Source organism: Sphaeramia orbicularis, chromosome 18 (assembly GCF_902148855.1).
Source record: "Sphaeramia orbicularis chromosome 18, fSphaOr1.1, whole genome shotgun sequence".
Lineage (NCBI taxonomy): Eukaryota > Metazoa > Chordata > Actinopteri > Kurtiformes > Apogonidae > Sphaeramia > Sphaeramia orbicularis.
The window spans coordinates 19352954-19379359 of record NC_043974.1 but is presented as its reverse complement, the minus strand read 5'-3'; the positions used below and the strand labels follow the sequence as shown (position 1 = coordinate 19379359).

The following is a 26406-nucleotide window of genomic DNA, read 5'->3' as shown; positions in this document are numbered from 1 at the left end:
CCATTTCATACATATTAAGATGATTAGTTAGAACATCCATCTCCCCCTCTCCCCCAGTCTCTCTCTATCTCTATCGCTCTCTCTTTTTCTCCTCCTTTACTCTCTCTCTTTAACCCCAACTGGTCAATGCAGACGGCCATGTTCTAGGAGTCTGGGTCTGCTCCAGGTTTCTGCCTGTTAAAGAAAGTTTTTCCTTCCACTGTCACCAGTCACAAGTGTTTGCTCCTGGAGGATTCTGTTGGGTTTCTGTAAACTGGCTTAGAGTCTGGTTTTGACCAACTCTATATGTAAAGTGAGATAACTTTTGTTATGATTTGGTGCTATATAAATAAAATTTGATTTGATGGATGGATGGATGGATGGATGGATGGATGGATGGATGGATGGATGGATGTAGGTATGTATGTATGTATGTATGTAGGGATGTAGGGGTGTATGTATGTAGGGATGTATGTATGTATGCATGCATGTATGTATGTAGGGATGTATGTATGTATGTAGTGATGTAGGGATGTATGTATGTAGGAATGTATGTAGGGATGTATGTATGTATGTAGTGATGTAGGGATGTATGTATGTAGGGATGTATGTATGTATGTATGTATGTATGTATGTATGTATGTATGTATGTATGTATGTATGTAGTGATGTAGGGATGTATGTATGTATGTATGTATGTATGTAGGGATGTATGTAGGGATGTAGGGGTGTATGTATGTAGGGATGTATGTATGTATGCATGCATGTATGTATGTAGGGATGTATGTATGTATGTAGTGATGTAGGGATGTATGTATGTAGGAATGTATGTAGGGATGTATGTATGTATGTAGTGATGTAGGGATGTATGTATGTAGGAATGTATGTAGGGATGTATGTATGTATGTATGTATGTATGTATGTAGTGATGTAGGGATGTATGTATGTAGGAATGTATGTAGGGATGTATGTATGTATGTAGTGATGTAGGGATGTATGTATGTATGTATGTATGTAGTGATGTAGTGATGTAGGGATGTATGTATGTAGGAATGTATGTATGTATGTAGGAATGTATGTAGGGATGTATGTATGTATGTAGTGATGTAGGGATGTATGTATGTATGTTGTGATGTAGGGATGTATGTATGTAGGAATGTATGTAGGGATGTATGTATGTATGTAGTGATGTAGGGATGTATGTATGTAGTGATGTATGTAGGGATGTATGTATGTATGTAGTGATGTAGGGATGTATGTATGTATGTTGTGATGTAGGGATGTATGTATGTAGGAATGTATGTAGGGATGTATGTATGTAGTGATGTAGGGATGTATGTATGTAGTGATGTATGTAGGGATGTATGTATGTATGTTGTGATGTAGGGATGTATGTATGTAGGAATGTATGTAGGGATGTATGTATGTATGTAGTGATGTAGGGATGTATGTATGTATGTAGTGATGTAGGGATGTAGGGATGTATGTAGGGATGTATGTATGTATGTTGTGATGTAGGGATGTATGTATGTAGGAATGTATGTAGGGATGTATGTATGTATGTATGTATGTATGTATGTATGTATGTAGGGATGTAGGGATGTAGGGATGTATGTATGTATGTAGTGATGTATGTAGGGATGTATGTATGTAGGGATGGATGGATGTTCATCTCTCTGCTGCCTGTAGTACCTTCCTGGTCACCTGTTCTGTCCAGGCTTTGCGCTGCAGTATCTGCCTGTGTGTGTGTGTGTGCTGAGGTGAGGACCTCAGCGGCTGTTGCAGATCTCAGCGTTCAGAGTTCATCACCCTGCAGGTTGATGTCCAGCCGGTGTTCGGGGCAGAGTAAAACCTCTTTTGGCATTCTGCTGATGGAACACAGGCTTCACACACATTTTTAGGTCCAAATCACAGCAGTGGCGTTTAATGTTCTTGTTGCATTGGTGGCCATCTTTCACATAATTTGCGACTGAGAAGTTAAAGTGACAGATTCGCGAAGCTTCAGTAAAAAACAGCTTAAATCCAACTGTGTGAATTTGGCCGCTGTCACTCACGTCATGTCGCGTTAGTGTCTCTCTCTGTCTCTGAGTTTCACAGTCACTTTTCATTTGCTCTTTTGGCTGCTGCCTGTTTTATTGTGTCCATGTGCTATAGTTTCTGCTTCTATCAATTCAATTCCACCTCAGTCTATGGGGCTTTATTGGAATGAAAGTAAAGAACACTTTTTCATTGGGATAAAAGATTGACACAACGAAAAAAAAAACAAAACCTTTCTCAGTGCAATTGTGTTTTTGTCTCTTCTTTTGTTCTTTCTTCTCTTGTCATCATACACACCATACCACCCAGACTGGAGTCTTTCCTATATTAAATCACATATTCCGTTTTATGTTCTATGCAATTATCTATAACTGAGATGCTGCAGGCACACGGTGCGTTCAGCCGACATGAGGTTTACATTGGAAGTGTAACCTCCTCCACTATCCATGTTTTGATCTGACTCGTACAAAGGCATGTTCTGTCAAATCCAACCAGCCCCTTAGAAATAGTGCTCATATATAATTAATAACAAATCCTGTTACATTGTTGCATAGATAGTTTTGCAGTCAAATGTTACTTTCTCATTGAGGGAGCTGTTTGTTGAGAGTACACTTCACATTCTGAATCTTGTTTGGTCAAGGTTTGGACCCAATCCCAATTCACTTCTTACCCCTACCCCTTAGCCCTGGTGCTTGGTACTACCCCTTGAAACGGAGCTACAAGGGGTAGAGGTTGAAACATTCTCCTATGAAATGGGACAACCCTTCGCAACCTATTACGTCATCAGCAGTCATCGATGCCGCTATTAACAGATGCGACAGCTTTGTTTCTAAAAGTATTCCCCATGCCGTCAGTAGGTGTAACCATCTCTGTTCCATGGGCTTTCGTCATCTTTTTATGGCTATCAACTATAAACCGCAGAAATGCAATCTGTAACACATTGAAATGGCATGAAACAGTAGATCAAATGATTAAGTTGTTTACGAATGAAATACATACATTTGTGTGTTTCTTTCATCACACTGCTGCACTTTGTGGCTGTGTTTACCTCCATCTTGCCGATGATTTGAATAGAATTATGAGAAATTTGTCCTACCCCTCCATTCATAGTGTGGTCCTGAAATATCTCAGTTTCGAGGGCTATACAGCCTATAAGCTCTGATGTCTGTCCATCTTTGCTTGACAGGTTTTGAAGTTTCTTTTTATTTAGTAAAACATTTTTTTCTTGACCACCAGATCCACTGTATTTGTAGTCAATAGGTTCCACAAACAATCATTTGTCTCATAATGCTTGATGAAAGTCAGTAATCTAGTGGTTACCATTCATTCACTTCTGGCAGCTTGGGATCTTGCAGCTCCACCCTTTTTGTTCAAATATGGTCACCCCTGCTCCTAAAGCCAACAATCACAAATCACTGCATCCAAGATACCAGTAGTTGACTGTCCACTGACTATATACAGTCAATATATTAAAGCAAGACCCTTTTTCTTTCCCTAAACCTAACTGTGTTCCCTGTCAACATTAATGCAGATATTTTAAAATTTTCCACCTTGCAATTCAATTGGGCACCAGGACAACATAGAGAAATGGATCATTTGGTAAAATATGTGCATTCTTATGGATGGGCATGAATGTTGTATGATAATGCTAGTGACACAACCAGCAGATATAAAAAAACAGCCACTCCATATTCACACTCATGATCAATTATTATTTTGCCTCTTGTAAGTTGTATAAAATCCAAACATTATGTTAAAATGAGATATAATACCTGCAGCATTGTATTTGAAGACAATTCAGTTCCATATCCATTCAATTTCTGTGACTGTACTGGTTGAATAACTATTGGAGCTCATCAGAGCGCTCTTCAAATCCACATTACAGAATATTTATCTCTGTTTTTTCAGTGGGGTGGGGGAAGTATTAATAAGATAAATAGTAAACTACTGTCAACTCTTATTAAATCAACTGCAATTTGGAAATATAGAGAACGGTAAAGAATTCTGCAACGGTAGATTAACTGCCTTTCTGCCTCTTGTGGACCTTGTTCCGTTCATCTCCTGCTTCTCTGTTGTATGAACAGTTAGTTCATTATATTCTTCTGTCGGCATCAGCTGCTAATAGTCCTCAGACCATTAACTCCAGAGTGTACTTTGACAGCATTTAGCATGGTGCCAAATTAGAGTTTGAATAGCAGACATGGCATATAGAATTTCAGTGTTGGTGCATTGATATTTTAAATTAGGTAGATGGAGTGTGAATCACTCAGGGTTGTTATTCATTATAGCGTAGACAACGTGTTGGCTTTTTTAATGCTGATATAGTATAGTGCATATACAGTGTAAGTGTGTGAACTCTTCTTAAAGATAATCCTGCCGTTTGGGTCTCATGCTTCAGCCCTCAGGTGTTTAACTGGGGCAGATTTGGTGACTGTGGAGGCCATACCCTATGATTCACAGTGAGCCGTTTACTATAAATCTGATCATTGTCCGATTTCTGAACTTCAGATCAGATTATTCAAGTGATTGTGTAAACAGCATAGTGTGATTGACTCATTAATACACCTAGATTTCACTCCAATACTCTCTCATATACCCATATTTTTTTTGTTCTTTTACGCGTTCGTCTGTATAAGTATCAGTATTAAAGTGTATATTATGTCAATGGCGAATTAACATCCGTTTTTTTCCCACATTTATTTCTTCTTTTACATCTGCTCGTGTAAATCATTAAAAAAAATAAGTTTGAGTCTACAGTCACTAAGCACATATGTACTCCAAAAGAAACCCAATTACAGACTCAAAGATGTAAATTAATTTTTTTTTTTTTTTTAGTTTTTCTTTATTGTCACTTTTCTGAAGTTCATGTTCATGCGTCAGATCTGATTTTTACAATTATACGATTACTCCCCGTTTTTGGATGTTTATGGTCATGCAAAAAGGCTTATTCTTTTAATTTTCATAAACCATTCAGTGAACCCATGTGTCAACCTGACAGAGTTCACTCCTATTCGTTTTTTTACCCCTTGGCCAACGTCTGGGCGAAGGGGTATTGTAATAATTTTGTCGTCTGTCTGTCCATTCAAAGACATAATCACATTACCTGAAGAACACATTGACAGATCTGCACCACATTTATACTGGGGATGCATCTTGGTATGGAGCAGAACAATATTGAAAATAGGTGACCTTGACCTACTTTTCCAAGGTCAAATGGTGTCAAATGGATCATGACCCCTTTTGTTGAGGTGATATGATCGGTTGAAACATCCTTGTGTGGTTATCATATATTGGTACTTTTAAATATAAATATGTACTGTATGTAATAAGTTTTACACAAAGACAATCTAATCTAACTTATAGGGCAGTAACTTTCAACAGAATCTTACACTATATTTGGCCAAGGGAGCAGCATGTTACGTTTTTTCATTTGTCTCTCATCTGTCCTTACCCCTAGTGGGGTCACCTGGAATTCAAATTTGTAGTAATTGATAAAAAAAATTACTGATAAAAAATATTTTTCAGTGATTCAGTATATATTTCATTACAGGGTGTCCCATAAGTCTCCATACATAGGAAAAATAAACGTTTCTTGACATAAACCATTTTTATTTATATAATATGCTCTATATGACTGCCATTTTGTCAGGAACACATTTCAATGCATGTCCTCCACTGCTGAAGAACTATAAAGAAGAAATATAAAGAAATACATGTTAGAACCATATGTATTATGTCTCCTATGTTGGAGACTTATGGGACACCCTGTATAATCAAAACACCACACACTTTTCCTTATAAAACTCAAGGTCAAATAACATGCAGGATATAATATCTGAAGGGGCATATCTTGCTATCTTGATCATGTGACCGCATGAATTAATACGCTTCAACCTGCCCGGACACAGTCCCAGTCAGAAAACCAGACCAAACAGAGAATAGAAAGGTTTCTTCACCTGCCTGTCCCCACTAAGACATCTGCCAGAGAAACTGAGAAGCAGACGCCAAGCAGGTGCATTATATACATTGTATAGCCTAAATATTGTCTAAAATCAACATTTATTTGCAACATAGTATAGCAAACTATTACATGATCAAAAACAAATTAATCCCAGCAAAAAAAAAATGTCTCGGTTTTGAATGTCTTGGGGTTGCTAGAAATTTGTGATATTAAAATAGGGTCATGTGCCAAAAAAGGTTGGGAACTGCTGAATTAACCCGTTAATGCCTGATTTATATTCAAGTATATTAAAACATTTTATTACCTGTGCTTTTGCTTTCAAGCAGATGCTAAATTAAGTGGAGACATTTTGATTGTAGCACATAAAGTAGGTTAAATTTGGCAAGCATTTACAGGCATAATGGTCAATAAATGCTTGCCAATGTTAGTAGGTATGTATTGAATATGCTCAAACTGGCACTGGGGGAATACATACGTAACGTGAGGGTTCATTGGTGGGTAATGGTTCATTCTTTATGAAATGAGACGGCAGGATGGAGACAGATTTCTTCTTAAACAGTCCTTTACTTTTCACATATCGTAACTACTGCTGCAACACTTCCTGAAACATAACCTCACATGACCGAACAAGCCAATCAGGAGCTAACAGTACTTAGATCTGTAAATGCAGGTGATTTAGAAAGGCGCATTCAACAGATTATTTTAGCTACTTGTATACAACAAATGAAAATAATTAAATGTGTAAATGTGTAAATAATAATTCTGCAAACATAAATGTAAATAGTTATTTGGGTAAATACCGTCAATATATTTTAACAAATGCATGAATTAAGTTATTCCCTGTAATTTATTCCACTGTTAAGCCTTACATTTTTTCAACATAAATTATTTTAACCTCTGAGCCTTACACATACACTATTTTGACTGATAAATGCAAATGTTTGATGCAAATTTGTGTCAGTCAGTGTTAAGGGGATTCACATACGTTTGGGTAACTGTCTAATGATGACTGTTTTTAGGGTAAAAAAAAGTAGAAAACAATCCAAAAATAGACAATTCTGCAGAGAAGGAGACCTTATTTGGGTTCATGTGATGCTTAATTTTCTTTTCTGGGAGCTGAAGGCCACCTTTGTGTTCATCCTCCATTGTCTGGGACTATAAATGTGTGGTTGTGACAGTCGTAGCATGCATGAGGAAGCTTCACTATATCACTGTCTGCATGTGCACGGCAGCATATCCCTCTAAGACTACGAGAACAAAGGACAGGCAAGGAAAGAAAAGAAACGGAAATGTCTGCGCGCTCAAAGTCGTCCTTGAAATTTTTTTTTTTTTTTTTTTTCACCCATGCAGACAAATGTGACATGGCAGACGCTCTAATCAAAAATGGAAAAAAAAGGTCATTTCATGTAATAAAGAATGTGTTTAGAGGCGCTGCTGTGACACGAAACGCAAATTTTCTGTCCTTTTTTGTACACCGGATGAATTTATTTTCCAATTTTTATTATGTTTCACATCTGTGTTGCTTCAAAACAAAGAGCGGCGCGCTGATGAATAATGAAAGGCCTGTACAGTTAGCTTGGCAGTGCTGCAGTCTGCCAGGCTCAACCACACAATCCACAGCCTCCACCATGTTTATGGATGAGATGTTATGTGTCGTACCGCAGGGACAGGTCGCAACCGGACCCTGCAAAATAAAAAACCCTCCGCCATCTGCACCGCTGACATTTCCCACACCAGTGAAGAAGCACGAGCATCTGGTGTTCACCTCTTGGCTTGCAGGATTTGAAGTTGTCGTAATGTCATGCCGCCATGTGGTTTGTGTGCATGAACCAGTGTGAGCCACAGGACATGTGTAGACTGCAGTTGGGCTGTCTTGTTAGTGTGTGTGTGTGTGTGTGTGTGTGTGTATTAAAATTCCTTTCTCCGGTAGCCTTGATATTGCCACCTCAGCTTTGGCTCGATGCAACAGGAAATACAGTGGCTGTTTTTCATACTCCATGTGCATCTTGCTTTGGCTCCAACCCTTGGCATGAAGACAAATGTACGATGCACGTGTTTTATAATTTTATCAGCCAAAAGCGTCTTTGATGCTCAATTTTAACAATCCTTTTTACATCGAAAAAAAAGGAATTGATTCCAATGTGGAACTAAAAATACACCCATCAGAGAAAATACAATTTATGAAAAACAAATAGTAGTGTTTTATTCTTTGGAGAAAACTGTGACAATTCAAGCAGAAATAACAATTTAACCATTCCTAAACAAATTCTAGCAGTGTTTATGCAAACTGAACACTCACATCAAAGGTAGATTTATAGATTGTCCTTTTCTTTCTGAATATCACACACTACTGTTTTGTGGCTCTTCCCAAATGAATTTTTCTCTATATTTAACCTTCCTTAACTGATTTATTGTAATATTATTTTGTGTATTTTGTGTTTTTTCAGTGAATATCATGTATTTACCTACATTTAATGCCCTGATCATGTAGATCACAGGTGTCAAACATGCGGCGCGGGGGCCAAATCCAGCCCGCCAAAGGGTCCAATCCGGCCTGCAGGATTAATTTGTGAAATGCAAAAATGACACTGAAGATATTAACAATCATTGGTGTCAAAATCATTTTAATTCAGGTTCCACATACAGACACGTACAGTCCAATTAGATTTCAAGTGGGTCAAAACCAGTAAATATTATCATAATAACCTATAAATAATGACAACCCCAAATTCTCTTTGTGTTTTTTTTGGTGTAAAAAAAGTAAAATTACATCAAAGTGTTTACTTTGCCAAACTACACTTTTACAAAAAATGTGAATAACCTCAACAAATATGAACAAACGGAAATGTGTAAAGAAAAGTAAATGCAATTTTACCAATATTCTGCCTGTTACTAAATGTTTTGTGCGATTGTAATGCACATGTGTAAATGATAAACTGATAAACTGAGGCAGAATACTGTTAAAATTGCACTTGTTTTTCTTAAGACAATTCAAGTTGTTCATGTTATTCAGATTTTTAAGCAAACTTTGTAGATGTAAACCTGATCATAATATAATTTTACTTTTTTTACTGTTATTATTTTATTGGTCTGGCCCACTTGAGATCAAATTGGGCTGAATGTGGGCCCTGAACTAAACTGAGTTTGACACCCCTGATGTAGATAGTTTGTTAGCTATGCTTTGTTATATTTATATAGGCTCCTTATTTAAAGTTAAATTGTTATAATTCTTTTGCTTAGATTGTATATGCTTGGCGAAGGGGTTCCTGCAAAGTAAGAATCTCATTGTACAATGTAACTGTCTGGTTCTTTGTGCATCTGGTAAATAAATATTGAAATTGAATTAATATTCATAAAAGCTCAGAGTGAAGTTGAGGGTTATTACATCAGAAACAAAGACAGAAGAAAAAGTGACTTTTTTAGTCGAATCTATCATTAAATGAACATAAACTAAGCATCTCCATCCACTGTCATTGATCCAACTCCATGGGTTTTACTGGTGAATCAATGTTGTAGAAGATGACGGTGTTTCCACGTTCACTACAGAGCCTCTGAACGTCCAAATGGGTCATATCTGATGACCATGAAAAGATGACAAACTGTATTTTAGACCAATTATTTACATGTATTGATAGGATTTGTGGATCAGCAGGTATTAAACAGTTTAGATCAGTAGATGGTTTCGGTAAGAGAAGGATGTTTGGGTCTTTATGGGTTAAAATGCATGTGTGTTGTCATCATTATAGGTTCCCTCCTCACCTTTCACTTGCATTGGCTAAAAATGTGCACTTGGTTTGTCTTTTTTTTTTTTTTTTTTTAATTGCAAAAGGGGATAATGACTAAACAGAAAAATGAAGTTCTGAGCTATTGTAGTAAGGACAGTCTGCTCCCTCTGTAAGTAAATGGCTTATTCTAAGGCAACAAAAACACAATCATTCATGTTTTTAGGGGATTATACACCACTAATGGCATAATTATAAACAGTCTATTCCATTTCTGTAATTAGATAAATCTGACAGACTGAATCTTTAAAGGCTGAATGTGGAAAAGTCAATATTCTGTGTGTTTTTACTCAGTTTTATTTGTATTTAGTAAATTTTAGTAGATGTTAGTAGATGATATTTTATGGTTGGTTCATTCATGAATCTTTTTTTGCTGTACTGTATCACCATTGTCCACTGTTTTGTGCCAGTCTAAACCTGCCTTCACTCTTGGGTGGTTAAACAGCTGACATCACCCTCTGGCCAAAGCTTCGTCTACACCGCAACTCGTACGGTTTAGTTAATGATGCAGCACCTTGCTTACTTCACAGACTTGGGCTGGGAACAAAGGTTGCAGCGACTGAAAGGCCTCTCAGTCGCTCTTGAGGGTTCATGTTTTCATTCTGGTTTGACAGACAGCGCAGCTCGGCCATGTGTCAGAGTACATTTTCATCCTTGAATGAGTGAAGCAACCTGGGTGTTTCTCGTTGTTTGGACTTTAATGCTTACTCTGACCTCATTCTATAGCTGGGTGGCCTTGGTCTGAATAGGACAATACAAAGAGATGGACTATAGAGGCGGGGTAGGAAGAAGAAGAAAACCTGACAGTGAAAACTGGAAGTAAATTCTTCAGAGAGCTTACAGTAGCACAAAGAGATTCTGACTTCATTTGTGTGAAAGTTCGTGCACAGCTGAAGTTGATGTGCAAGTGCATTGGTGTAATTTATGTGTTAAAGCGTGCACCTACATCACACTCCATTCCCGTTCCTCCTTAGAGGCTAAATGAAGTGTGACAGGGCATTAAAGTAGGACCAGAGCCCTGGGTCTTTCCAAGAGGGAGGAGGCAAACAGGACCAGAGGTTGGATAGAAATGTGTGTGTCTGTGTGGGACTGCATGTGTCTGAGTGTTAAAGTAATAGCAAAAAGGTGCTGATGGCTTATGACAGTGGACAGGGTGAAGGTCTGCAGCTATACAGGACCTCTGTCAAGAAGTAGCTGAAAGTGTAACAACTGGAGAAACATCCCAGACACCAAAGAGGCCTGACAGCTAAACACACAAACCTGTAGCGTCTGGATGGGAATGTACAGCTCACATCCAAAAGCTTCTCTCTAGATCAGGGGTGTCAAACTCATTTTAGTTCAAGGGCCACATTCAGCTAAATTTGATCTGCAGTGGGCCGATCCAGTAAAATAATAACATAATATATAAATAATGTCAACTCCAAACTTTTCTCTATATTTTATAGTAAAAAAAAAGTAAAATTAATCAATGAAAATGTTTACATCTACAAACTGTCCTTTCAAACAATGTGAATAACTTGAACAAACTGAAAGAATAAGTGTAATTTTAACAATATTCTGCCTCAGTTTATCATTAACACATGTTCATTATAACGTACAGACCACTGTGAATCTACAAATACACACATTTAGTATCAGGCAGAATATTGTTAAAATTGCACTTATTGTTCTTAAGACATTTCAGGTTCTTCACATTTGTTCAGATTATTCAAATTTTTTGTGAAATTATACTTTGTTTTAGTGTTAACACATGAAAATATTTACATTTACAAAGAGAAAAATGTGGAGTTTTGAGTATTTATAGATTATTATGATAGAATTTTAGTGGTCTGATCCACTGGAGATTGAATTGGTCTGTATGTGGAACCTGAACTAAAAGGACTGTTAATTTCTTAATATCTATATTTCACAAATTCATCCCATCTCGTAATTTAATGTTTTGTGCACTAAATCAAAAGGGGGGAAATGGTGTTGTCATTATTTATAGGTTATTATGATATTATTTTTGAGTTTGATGACCTAACTTGCACTTTGCAAATTCATCTCGCGGGCCGGATTGGAACCTTTGGCGGGCTGGTTTTGGCCCCTGGGCCGCATGTTTGACACCTGAGAGATAGATAGATAGATAGATAGATAGATAGATAGATAGATAGATAGATAGATAGATAGATAGATAGATAGATAGATAGATAGATAGATAGATAGATAGATAGATAGATAGATAGATAGATACTTTATTGATCCCTAAGTAAATTCAAGTATTCAGCAGCTTTGCATACAGCACAAGAAGACAAAAAACAAACAGACCAAAACACAACAGTGGGTTAGGAACCAGGTTGACATTAAGGTTAGTATATATCAGTGTTTTTCAACCTTGGGGTCGGGACCCCAAGTGGGGTCGCCTGGAATTCAAATGGGGTCGCCTGAAATTTCTAGTAATAGATTAAAAAAAAAAAAAAAACCTTACTATACATAAAAGACATACTGTGACAAACTGTGAAGCTGAAACTGAAGCACTGTGGTACTGTTTATCTTTCAAATGTTCTTTGTGGTCAGTTTCAGATGCTGCAGCTCTTTCATAATTCATAGTTTGAGTTACTGTTTGTTCAGTATTAATTGTCAGCCTTGTAAATCCAAGCTGGACTGACTGTACATATCCTGACCAAGGAAAATAAAATTCTCACTTTGTGCAGTAATCTACACCTGGCTTTTCTACCTCTGTCCATAATAATATGCATTATATAGACTAAATGTGTCTAAAATTAACATTTATTTGTAACATAGTATAGCAAACTATTACATGATTAAAAATAAATTAATTTTAGCAACAAAAAAAAAGTGTCCGTTTTGAATGTCAAGAAATTTGTGATGTTAAAATGGGGTCAAGAGCCAAAAAGGGCTGGGAACCACTGGTATATTTACTCTAAAAGACACATGCCAAAGAACTAACTCTAAAAGAGCTTCCTGTACAATACTGTAAATAAAGACCTCTGATTGTATTTACACATTTCAGGGCAGTGATATAAAGTGTAACAGTGATTTAAGTGATCTACGGTGGTTTAAAAAGTAGGTGTAGTCGAACTACATACGGTGCTTGGATATTTTAAAGTCTCATTGGATCAGTCCTAATGTGGTCATGACTGAGACAGAGAGACCCCCCCGACCACTCAGTGTTGAGTTGTACAATCTGATGGCCAGGGGGATGACAGAATTCCTGAGCCTACTGGCCTGTACTTTGGCTTTTCTTTGGATGATGAGAGCTAAAGTCAAGCAAAACAAGCAAAGTAAATGGGAATTTATGCAGGGATTGTATTTGTGGAAAACAAAAATGAAGACATGTGTACACTTCCAGTTTTTGGCTACAGAAACGCTGCCTCAACGGCATTTTGTGCTGATAATGAAAAGCGGGTTTGTTTCCATAATGACTAACGGCAGTGCCTGCCATTATCAGCGAACAGTTCTTAGGTACAACTCCCAAACACTTAGAAACTCCACAACACAGCCAAACACTCCCATCACAGAAAACAGCCACTGCCTATTCCCCTTTCCCCTATTTGTTCGTTTTGCTGCTGTTGTAAACTGTCAGCAATGCACTGAAAATCCAAGTCTGCTCTTCCATGTGATTAGTCAGCTTGCAAATAAAACACTGTTTCACAATGTGGCAGAGTCAAAACTTTCCCCAAAACTTTTAAAAGACTTCAATTCTGCCTGGTAGCAAGAAGCGAGGGAACACCTTCAGGGTTGGATGTGAACTTCTCCCCATTCATTTGTGAATAAAAAGACACCGGCAGGTTGAATGAAACGGAACACAAGCCAGGAAGCATGTGTGAGGCGCAGATACAGAATGTGACAGGTGGAAAGGGACAAAGGATTTATTATTATATTGTTACAACCCTGCTAACCCTAATTAATGTTCCTGATGTGCGAGTGCGAGAGGCGGTGGGATCACATGGGTGGAATGGGCTCACTGTTGAGACCGAGTGCCGTGCTTCAGCTGACAAGTAATGAAGCATTACAGCCAAAAAGCACCAAACTCAATTAGCCGTGTTAATGTGCCGTTTGGTTTCGCCAAGCGTGTTCGTTCTAATGTATTTACAGAGCCCTTTGCTCTGTGGCCTCGGCCTGTTTGACCAGACACTGGATATGGGCTTTTCAGAATAAGGCTACTGGGTTTTATAGCAGCTATATTTAAGAAAAGAGGTGATTTTCTTCTGTAAAAACCTGGTAGAATAATGACGTTCACGCAGTTATTACTCCTCTCGAAGATGAAGCAGATGTTTTAGCATTGCTATTGTCAGCATGATGTCAATGTTTATCCCACTAAGCAGCTATGCTAGAATATACGATGGCTGTTGACTCAGAGACTTGAATAGGAAAATGTGCAAAAGACATGAAAATATTTAGAGGATGCCATGAGGATAAATGCAATTTAATAACAGGAAAGTTGATCGGTATAGTATGTAATTTATTTGCAACTTTTGGTGACATGTTCATGTTCATTTGGTCTTTTTGCTGGAAGACTTGCAGGAACTTTTCTGTGGGAAGACCCGTGAATATTTCCATTGTGGGGATTTTATTAGGATGTCTCTTTCTCCCTCCTTCCTCTATCAAATTATTACCATTTTGAAAGTGCTCTTCTCTCTGTAGAACAGTGTTTCTCCATGTTTTTCTGTCAGGCCCCCCTTTGGAGGACAAAAAATCTCCAGGCCCCCCCTCAACCCCAACAACATTATAACAGTGGTGCAACTATACCTTTTATTGAAAGAAACATCAATATTGGCACAATTCTTTTTGCTTTTCCTTGAATAATTTGTTGTGCAAATGAAAAACAACTTAGATTTTTGCTTGAATGATACAAATAAACTCACTAAGACTGCACCCTGACACACTATTTTTCCGAATAAAAATAGGAAATTATCTTACAATTATGACAATTAAGTTACTTGTTTTAGAACAACAAACAAATTTTGGTAAAACAGATTCATTCAACTCTCCCTCACATCAACAGATCATCGACAGATTGAGTGTGGACGTCGTTTGCACTTCAACCAAATCCTGACTTTGTCACAGTCATCCATAACATTAGCGTCAATGAAAACACCAAATTTCCTTTAATTTATTTTTTCTGTATCGATACTGTGCATTAAAAAATGTATGGGGCAGATACTGGTTCACTTATCCACACTTTTTGGACATGTCCTAACCTTCATAACTATTGGACATCTATATTTACTACATTTTTAAAAATATATGACATTAACTTTACACCTTCAGTCCTGACAGCACTTTTTGGAGTGATTCCCTCAAACATTCATATTTCTAAATATTATTCAAATACTATTGCATTTGCTTCTCTACTTGCACGATGTCTTATACTTTTGAGGTGGAAACAGGAAACCCCTCCCACACATGATCAGTGGATTGCAGACATTATGAGGTTTTTACATATGGAGAAGATGAGATGTACGTTTGCAGGATCAATTCCAAAATTCTATAAAGTATGGCAGCCTTTTCTAAAATTCATAGAAACTTATAGAATGAGCCATATATCATGACTCTAACACCAAATCACTACTCATTACCTGGATAACTGTAGGGATGGTACATATTTTATTTCTGTCTTTTTAAACTTTTTTTTAATATAGGTATAATTGTTATCTATTCAATTTTATTTTATGTATTTATTTTTGCTTTAACAATGTTTTCACATCCAGACTTTGTATGAATGCTATAAGCCTCCTGTTCATAATCCTGATGTCTTTTGGTAGATATATTTACATGTTTATGTTTATATTTAAGTTGGGGGTGGGGACTTGTGTTCAAACAGTCAGCAGAAATGTACAGATTGTATGATGCATCCATGTTATGGTGTTAAAAATCCACAAATAAAATTATTATTTTTTTAAAATATGGGAGTAGAAGTATTGAGTTTTGGGAAATGTAGTGAAGTAAAAGTGAAAGTAAATAGAATAAAAAATACTCAGTAAAGTACAAATTCTCCCCAAACATACTTGAGTACAATAGTGAAGTATTATTACTTTGTTACTATACAACACTGTTTTGCAGGGATTTAGTCATTTAAATACCACAATGTGCTCCAAATGTTCCAGCAAAATATCTTCTCTCCCAACAGTATTTTGTAAATGTACTGTCACAGCATCTTGCGTTCACGACAATGCCCGGGAATTAGCCAAACAACCTGAACAACTTTTACTTTTATTACAGTGCTAATATAGTGTGGAGATGGTACTAAGTGGCCATTACTATTTGATTAGAATGAAATGATACGTGGTGAATATATGTTTGTCATTAAAATATTATCAAGTCGTATCAGGTATACTTTCATTTACAGTGATGGTGAAAATTCCCATGATGCCACTGTAATCACAGCATTTACTCAGTAATTAATGGTGCACACACAGGTAAATCTGCCATTTAGATATCCTGATTAAGCCATCATTATAATATCTGAAAGTAAATCTCACTAATACCATGGTACTGCACTTTCTCAAATGTTTGCACTGATTCTGCTACTTTTTTTTTTTTTTTTTTGCGCCTGCCACTGCATCCATTACAGCATGCTAAATATAATTAGCATACTTTCAAATTGACTAGACTGAAATCCAATGAAAACATCTAATTACAATCAATTTAGGTCGTGCACTTCGCATCGGCGAGCAGTATCGATCAAGCCTCCGATCAATCAGTAATCAGTCAAACAGCGGCATCGTGTCTGACGTGGATGATCAGTTTAACCCTATTGAACAGCTCAACGGATCTTTGAGTAAGAATTTGAGGTTAATTAGGATTATTTTTTTCAATCCAGCTCAGATTTGGTGGATTTTAAACACTTTTTTTTCACTCACTACTCTTCATGTTGATAAGGTTTTTGGTTTGTAGTTTGTAATTTCCACAAATCTTGCTGTTGGGTTTGAAAGGTGGCATTCTAATAAGTGTGTTTATTTCCTGGAAGGTAAACAGTGGCCTGTAAAATACCATTAAGGCTACCTAATGACAAGGTAGGAAAAATGGAGCAGTAATGGCCTCTTTAAGAGTCAGTAAATGGAACCACGCTAAATAACAAACCACCAGATGACAAATAACTGACCTTTCATTTAAGTTCATGTATACATTAACATATAGGATAAACTGTGTCTGAACTCACACTGTTGGAAACAAGGAAAAGACTATGTATAATAATGTACATGGATAAATAATATATCTCTATCATGTAATTAGAGCAGCTCCCCGAATACATTTGCCCAAATTAGACCCTTGGAGTATTTCCACAGTGTTTAATGTTGCATTCAATACTGGCTACACTCTGCTCTACTTACTCAAGTCATCTTTAACTCCCATTAACAAAACAATCGCAGGCACGGCTTGATTGTTAATAAGTGCTTTGTTAATGATGTGCAGTTTCAGACTTTGTTGTGTCGGAATATGGGATTCAAAGAGTTCTAGTTCATGTGAGGAAAAACATGCCATGTATGACAAAACAAAGGAAAAGAAAATGCAAAAAAAAAAAAAAAAAAAAAAGAAAGGATAAGGAGGGGGGAGAGGGATGGGGATTATGATAATGCTGAGGTGACAGCTGTTCGGCTGTGGTGAGCAGCTGTATCCACTGAAGGGGATGAGGCCGGAGCCAGTACAGGATGGTCTGTCCACGCCACCATGACAGTAAAGGTAGCCAGGAGAGACAAAGGAAGGGAGAGCTGCATGCAAATACAGGCTGGAAATAAACAGGGGAATACATTAGGGTATTTCATATGAGGCTTTGGGAAATTTTGGATGGCTTACAGCGTTAGTGTTTAGTTTAGTTGATTTATTTAGTAAGGATCATGCACAAAAAACATGAATCTTATAGGAGAAAGGATGCATTTGAATAGATGTAAGAAGTAGCTAGTTTCCATTTGCACTAGTGGGTAAATATAAAATAAATGCATTTCCAAGACACTAACCATACATGCCCTCATACCCAGCGCATATGCTAACATAGTGTTGCATTCAAAGCCCAGATTATATCATCAACATAATCACAATGCAAAAAACATGGTGATACAGAGAGAGTTTTTATTCACTTCATGTTTACTAAAGTATGTTTTCCTAAAATCCATCAGGAGAAAAAATATGATATTTAGCAGCATCCGATTAGTCAACTGAATATCCCCTTCATTCACTTATAGTACCTGTGAAACATGTGGGAAGTTCTTCTTTAGAGGCAGTGTTTGTTTCATCTTTTTCAATAAGGGGATAATAACTGAAATGTTTGGCTGTAATGGACCTTAAAGCTGAATGTCACTAATAATAAAACAGAACAAAGTCAGAGCTACAGTAGAAACAATAGGGCAAACTCCAAGAACATGACCCACTCCCTGTAGATAAAAGCAATTAAATGACCAAGCTAGAAAAGCACTCAGAGAGCACAGACCTCCGTCAAGGCAGATTAGTGCCCCCCCCCCCCCCCCGATCACCACCAAAATTTTATCAATTGTTCCTTGTGCCAGTATCAACATTTCCTGAAATTTTCATCCAAATCCGTCCATAACTTTTTGAGTTATCTTGCACAAGAACAGACAAACCAACGCCGACAACACCTCCTTGGTGGAGGTAAATATGGCGGTTTTCAATTTCATGTGATTATATACCAATAAAAACATATTCAATTTCTGCAATTAGATCTACCATCGACCATCACCAGTCATTTGTCCATCACCATCTTGGCTTTTTGGAACCATAAAGCTGGATTTATGGTCATGCAGACATCACGCGTCACCACCTGGGCCGTCACTTCAGACAGCCTTGACGTGCACTTCTTTCAGATTGTAACTATACGGCATGGCAACACAGAGACCCTGCCTCCTGATTGGCCAATTTATGATCATGTGATGCCAGGACTATACAACAACAAATGTTCTGGAGTTCTGCCGTATATAGTTCATTTGTTTTTGTTCACTTATTTCGCTTACTTTTTGCTCCTGAAAAACCTGTGTGGTTAATGGACATTAATATACACATATTTATTTGATTAGTATAATCAATAATTATTAAATTTTGGTATTCCCCGTTGGTCGTTCAGCGGTCACATGGCCCATCTCCTATGTTACCTCCTCCATTGCTTACGCTGTAATACTTTTAAAAGAACCACATCATCGTCATTGACTTCTACGAGCTCACGAAAAACAGTGCTCCGTGTTGGCCGCTATTGTTGTTCTAAAACAGGAAATGCCTGCCGGAAGATATCGAAACCATGGAAACAACTCCCCCCACTGGAATTTCATCTTTAAAACCAGCTGATACCAGCACTACTGCCACCTTCTGATTTGGAGGAGAAACTACAACACTTTCTCAAAACGACGCTGCTACAGTACGCTCAAGTGCGAGAGTACATAACACTATCATCAGATACAGCGTACCTATATGACGCAGAGCTACGTGTGACTATAAATCCAGCTTAAGAAGTGACCATATTTGGTCAAAATGGTGGAAACATGATGGGTGTTGGGCTAAACTCACCCTTATTCTAATGTAACACACAGATTTGACAGTATTACATCTGCATGGTGTATAATTTTACACTCTTCTTTATCCTCCTGAGACCCAGCTATGCATTTTTGTCCTCTGTAGGGGACAAGAGTTTCACAGCTTTATTGAGGAAAAAAAAAAAAAACGCTGTCCGCTGCAAACGACATTCCATAAAAAATTGTACAAATGCATCTGAAAAAACTGTTGCATTGTGCTGTTTCCAATAAAGGCAATTATTTAATGTAAAAAAGCCAAAACTTGTACTTTCCTGGGTCTCAGGAGGATATGTAACTTATAAATCATGAATGCAGTTGGAAAAATGCTTTAATTCAATACAAATATGATCAGCAGATGAGTGACCGGTCAGACGCACCTGTCAATCAAAGCCCACAAGCAGAAATCAGTGCTTTCTGTCAGGGCTTTTGTTATTTTTAGTTTTCAAAAGGACACACATCAGAGAGTCCAAATAAAGCGAACAGGACCAGAATGTAGTAGAGGTCATCAGGACTCCACTTCCACAGCTGTTATCCCAAGGCCGGTATGAATGATGAAGGAACTGGTCAAGTCTCAGCACTTATATCAGAAAGTGAAAAGTGGAAACCTAAACATAAAAGACAAGTTTAGTGCAGATTCTTCTAATGCCTTTCACTTTGACACAGTGGAGAATACCCTGACCAAAGGCCTCTGCCATAAAGCCGGTTTTGTGAAGTTTGTAAAATGTGATTTTTTTTTTTTTTTTTTTTTTGTCAGTTTGGGTCCAAAGAGAAGTTCTTTTATGGGAGGATTAGCAGAGCTCAACCTCGGCTGTATTCTGTGACCGTTTTTTTAAATATTTTTTAAAAAAACTCTTCTGTAACACATCTCCTGGCTCTCTGGAAGTGTGTGTAACTGGAAACACACAAGTCGATGTGCAGTGAGAGAAAAAAAAAAAAAAGGAGTCTGATACACAAACTTCACACAGACAGTTCTGGTCTCCCACATCCACTTGGCTGCAGATATCCTGTTCACAGGTGGTCGATCTCACTCCTTTTCCACCTGAACATCTCTTTCCTTGATGTTTATTTTCTCTTCTAACATAACTGTCTGGAAAGATTTCATCAGTGCTCCACAATCCAACACCTGTCCACCTGAAAACCCCACCAAATCCCTCTGCTTCTTATCCATCAACTTAGCACCTTGTAATTACAACTCATGGAGCGTCAGTCTGCAGGAAAAAGAAATAGAAGTTTGATTTTGACATTGAAATGGATCATGACATGGACTCCTTTTCTGATCTTTGTTAATAGTACAATTCGTCAAATTTCTCTCGACTGAATATTGTATTATACAGTATTGGGCCCAACCCCAGTTCACCTCTTAGCCCCCCCCCCCTGGCCCCTGCACTTGGCACTATCTCTTGAAACGGAGCTGCAAAGGGTAGGGGTTGAAACATACCCCTATGAAATGAAACAACCCTTCGCGACCTGTTTCGTCAGGGGTGTCAAACTCATTTTAGTTCAGGGGCCACATTCAGCTAAATTAGATCTGCAGTGGGCCGAACCAGTAAAATAATAACATCATAATATATAAATAATGTCAACTCCAAACTTTTCTCTATGTTTTAGAGCAAAAAAAGTTGATTTACATTATGAAAAGGTTTACATCTACAAACTATCTTTTCAAAAGACATGAATAACATGAACAAACTGAAAAAATAAGTGTAATTTTAACAATATTCTGCCTCACTTTATCATTTACACATGTGCAGTATAACTTTAGGATCACAGTGGATCTACAAATACACAAAACATTTAGTAACAGACAGAATCTTGTTAAAATTGAACTTATTTCTCTTAAGACATTTCAGGTTGTTCATATTTGTTCAGGTTATTTACATTTTTTGTGAAATTATACTTTGTTTTAGTGTAAATACATGAAAATATTTACATTTCCAAAGGGAAAAGTTTAGAGTTGTCATTATTTATATGTTAATATGATAGTAGTTTACTGGTCCCGCCCACTTTAGATTGAATTTTTCTGAATGTGGAACCTGAACTAAAAGGATTGTTTATATCTTAGTGTAATTTTTGCATTTCACAAATTCATCCAAGGGCCGGACAGGACCCTTTGGCGGGCCGGATTTGGCCCCCGGGCCGCATGTTTGACACCTGTGTGTTACGTCATCAGCAGTCATCGATGCCACTATTAACAAATGCAACAACTTTGTTTCCAAAAGTATTTTCCATGCCGTCAGCAGCTGTTAACATCTCTGTTCCATGGGCTTTGGTCATCTTTTTGCAGCTTTCAACTATAAACCACAGAAATGCGATCTATAACACATTGAAGCGGCATCAAATGGTCAGTCAAATGATTAAGATGTTTACGAAGAAAATACGTACATTTGTGTGTTTCTTTCATCACACTGCTGCACTTTTTGGCTGTGTTTACCTCCATCTTGCCAATGATTTGAACAGAATTATGGGAAATTTCTTCTACCCCTCTGTTCGTAGTGTTGTCCTGAAACATCTCTGTTTCGAGGGTTATACAGCTATACCCTTAGCCCTTACCCTGCGTCTAACTGAGAATCAGGACAACACTACCCCTTCATGTGTACGTGCAAAACGGAGGGGTAGGGGTATGGGGGAGGGGCCAAGGGGTAAACTGGGATTCAGTCTTGGTGTGCCTTAGCAGTTTTGACCTATCATTATTACCTCCGCCAAGGAGGTTATGTTTTTGCCAGGGTTTGTTTGTTTGTCTGTTTGTCTGTCTGTTAGTGTGCAACATAACTCAAAAAGTTATGGACAGATTTTGATGAAATTTTCAGGGTTTGTTGGAAATGGGATGAGGAAGAAATGATTAACTTTTGGGGGTGATTGGGGGTGGGGGGGGCCACGGGGGGGGGCGCAGACCAGAAAATTTCATCAAAATCTGTCCATAACTTTTTGAGTTATGTTGCACACTAACGGACAGACAAACAGACAGACAGACAAACAAACCCTGGCAAAAACATAACCTCCTTGGCGTGGGGGGGCCCACGGGGGGGGCCACTGATCAGCCTTGGCGGAGGTCTGCGCTCTCCGAGTGCTTCTAGTTTATTTTTTGTCTTTCCTGTAATCTGTGCCAGGGGAAGGGGGTTTCTTCTGCATGTTATTTGTCTATTTGTTTGACTTTTGGATCAAACAACAGAATTAAATTCTTTGTTTTTATATGTGGGAAAAAAAACAATAAATAGAATGTCTAAAAAAAAAAAGAAAAAGAAAGAAATGCATCTGTTATCTGATGCAGTCTTTTTGCAGTGTTCGATTGTTCTATACTCTGAAGACATCTGACTAATTTACTAATCAACCTTCAGTAAGTGATGATAGTAGCTCCACTGTTTTTCAGTGCTCACTGAACTTCCACATGTACCGTTAATCCACTTTGAAGACATATATTTTTGATTTCAGTAAATCTTGTTACCTCAGGCTTGCAGTTTCATTTGTGAGCTTGTTAAGACACAAATTGTATAGACATAGTGGTTTTTTTTTTTTATTTAATTCCAATGCATTTATTAACCCTTCATAGGGCACACATAGAAATCCTCTGAAATTCAAAATTTCAACCTTCGTGCATTATTGGAGGACATAAGACACAAGATTTTATTATTTTTGTTAAATTTTTCCAAATTTGTTATTGTTATGTAGAAAATCAAGGTCAATGAAGTTCCCATATTTGGTTCCTTACCCATAAGTGGCAAAAAAAAAAAAAAAATAATACAAGAAAAACACGTTAGGTGCAAGGAACATGTATTTTAGAACATTAGACCAACATAAGTGCTGATCCAAACCCCTGTCCACATCCACATGATCCCTTTGAACATCATTCCTTACATTAGTACCATTACTTCATGGTACCTAACAAAGCAGGTACACTCACTGTTCATGCAGAGGTGGACCTTACAGACCCTGTAGACCACATTGGACCTGAGATTGTTGACTCACTGTCCTTACTGGAACTGTTGCTGTCACTGTCTTATGTATGTGGAAATTACCAAAAATAGTCATTTGCCCGATAAAGGGTTAAACCAGTCTACTGTCACTTTAATTGTTTACGATGAAACTGTGACTAAAACGTCTCCATTTTAACTCCAAGGAGATGCATAGTCAAGAGATGTCAAACTAAAAGATTTAATGGATAAAAAAAATAACTTTGGGTGATTTAAAAAGCCAAGACAGCGAGGCAGTTAATGGCCCACTCAGCGAAACTCTGGACACTTTTTTGCTTTTACTTGAAAGGAAAAAGTGATATGATTACAGTAATTAAATCTTCATGTTTATGAGAATGGATAATTTCATAATGCTAAGCCAAGATTTGACACATAGTTTCCAGTTATAAAGCTTTTCACATCTTCCAAATTATGGGATGTCAAAAGATCAAAAGTTCTGAAAAGGCCATAAGAGTCTTGCATAAAGGTTTTTTTTTTTTATTTCAGTTTGAAATTAAATACATGTGGCTAAACTCTAAAGAAAAGAAGACAGTAGACAGATTGGCTTAGAGCTACAATGGATCATCAATTCATCCAGTTAGTCAAACATCTCGATTTTGGACTGTTGGTTGGTCCTCTAAGACATTCATTTGAGCTGTAGGAGATTTATAGAGTAAACAATTAATCGTTAAATCAAGATTAACCCATAAATTCTCAGACAAGGAGTGGGACATGGCGCTTCTTAGGGTCCATTCCTCCTCCATTTGTTCACGACATTCCTTAATTCAATTCAAGATTTTACATCGATTGCACTTCTCTAAAGTTAAACTATTCCCTGACATAAACCCTATCTGCGACAGATGCAAGCAGGCCCCAGCAACAATATACCGCGTGCTATGGTCCTGCTCCAAACTTATCCCCTTCTGGAACTCTTTTTTTGATTTCATTTCCAAGGTTTATGGATGCTGTATTCAACCATCTCCCCTTACTGCTATTTTTGGTCTCATTTCATGCACAGATGACTCAGTTCCTTCAGCAAACCTACAAAAAGTTGTGGCCTTTGCATCTTTACTAGCTAGGCGTACCATTCTCTTCAAATGGAAGAACTCATCACCTCCACCACACGACCAATGGATCAGAGACATCATGCTTAACATAAAGTTAGAAAAAATTAGGTTCACCCTAAATAACTCTACCAATAAATTTTACAAAATATGGGAGCCTCTTTTAAACTGTGTGAATATGTTACCTGGCCTGGAACTTTAATAACATTTTAGGTGCTTATATTGTTATTGACTTGTTTTGTTTTTTTCATTTATTTTCTTTCCTCCTTTAATGGTACCAGAATGCACTGTCTTGACTATCTATATGCGTGTCTTGTTTGTATTGCCTTTTTTGTTTTTCCTTGGGTTCTGTTGGTGTATCATGTCCAGTGTCAATCTCTGTATCATGAATACATTGCTTGAAATTATAAATTTTATACTTGTTGAATGAAAAGTTCTATAAATGTTGAAAAGTTCTATAAATAAAGTTTAAAAAAAAAAAAAAAAAGATTAACCCATAAAGACCCAAACATTTACTGGTGACCAAAATCATTTACTGATATAAAAAGTTAAATACCTGTTGATGCCACTAGTCTTATGAATATGTGTAAATATTTGTTGCAAAACACAGTTCATGGTCATCAGATATGACCCATCTGGATGCTCAGAGGCTCCGTAGTTACCGCGGAAACACCGTCATCTTCTACAACATTGATTCACCAGTAAAACCCATGGAGTTTGATAAATGACATTGGATGGAGATGGAGATGCTTGGTTTATGTTCGGTTAATGATAGATTTTACCAAAAAAAAGTCTGTTTTTCTTCAGTTTTCTCTGTTTTTGGTATAATAACCTTTACATCAATCATGATCATTAAATTAAATGTAGGAAAACACCTGATTTTTACTTAATAATGCAAAATACTGAGCATAATATTAGAATAAATGGTGATAAACCACTTGAGAAAAGTTCAAAGTAGAGAAAAAATCATGTGGGAATTGCCACAGAAGTAGCACTGGGTCTTTATGTGTGAATCAATAATGCAGCTGTAGACTGGGTGGACATACTATCCAGTCTTACCTTTGGAAAGGCCTGATGAACACGTCTTGTTGCCTGTATCTGTGCCGCCTCTGGAGGATTACAGAACACATCCAGCTAAGGTCACGAACCTCATCAGGTGTCCCTTTGAAGACCAACACTGATTACTTAAGACCGGGTTACGTTGGGTTCCGGGTCCCAGCAGCCCTGTCCGACAGCTTTGCATCGTCCCCACTAAGCCGTGCTGATCGATGGACACATTTGAGGGGCTGGAGGCATGTCTCAATCCCCTGGTTTCATCGATTAGCATCCCTATTACAGCGTTCCCACTCCCAACCTCCCGCTCCTAGTTTATTTCTAAAGCTTCACTGCTGCTTTCCTCTTCTATCCATTCCCACTCCTACCTCTAGTTTCTGTCAAACTTTATTTCTTACTCTGATCTACTTCAATTCTCTCCTACTTTCAGCTCTTTCCTTTGTTTCTTTGGCTCTCACCGTCTTCCCCTATCTCTCTGTCTTTCACTATATCCTATAGCTCTTTTTAATTCCACCCCCCTTCACTTTCCGTCTCGGTCTCAAGGGCCTCGGGCTCCTCACCAGTGGATTACCACACATCTTAGAAACCCAGCTCCCTCAGTCCTGTTGGTCCAATTAGTTGTCAGATAGAGCATCAATCAACCCAAGCCTCCACAGGCAAAATTATCCTCCCTACCCCATGCAAAGGAATATGTGTTTGGTTGTCTGAAAGCATTTGGTTTGAGAATACACATTAGGATGTGTGCTGATGATACCTTTTACAGTTCACAATGAAATTACAGTAATGTATGCTACCAAAGATAGCCTGTTGTTGTGGATATACCCGATAATTTAAAGGAATCTGGGGAGGGCGCACGTGCATTTGTGTCAACATCTTCCGTCCCAGTCGCTCGTCTTCCTTGGTAAACAGGCTGCCAATTTGATCACAGCCCAATTATAGCAATTGCTCAAATATTCATGGGAGAACAGTGAAGCATGAAAATAGGAAGAAAAGCGCGTGGAGCCTGAAGACACAAACAAGGAGAAAAAATGGGAAGACGGAAACAGCATGAGACTTGATAGA

General features: G+C 37.7%; 1 protein-coding gene and 1 long non-coding RNA gene across 8 annotated transcripts in view; one reads left to right on the top strand and one right to left on the bottom strand.

The window, feature by feature from the left end:
* sorcs2 (sortilin-related VPS10 domain containing receptor 2) overlaps positions 1-26406 on the top strand; it is a 593249-nt gene that overhangs the window by 139808 nt on the left and 427035 nt on the right. The window lies entirely within an intron of this gene.
* On the bottom strand, positions 3054-21828 carry LOC115438488 (uncharacterized). The gene is made up of 3 exons (XR_003938083.1): positions 21818-21828; positions 17081-17086; positions 3054-3165 (listed from the first exon to the last, which is right to left on the bottom strand). It is a non-coding gene; the product is annotated as an uncharacterized LOC115438488 (long non-coding RNA).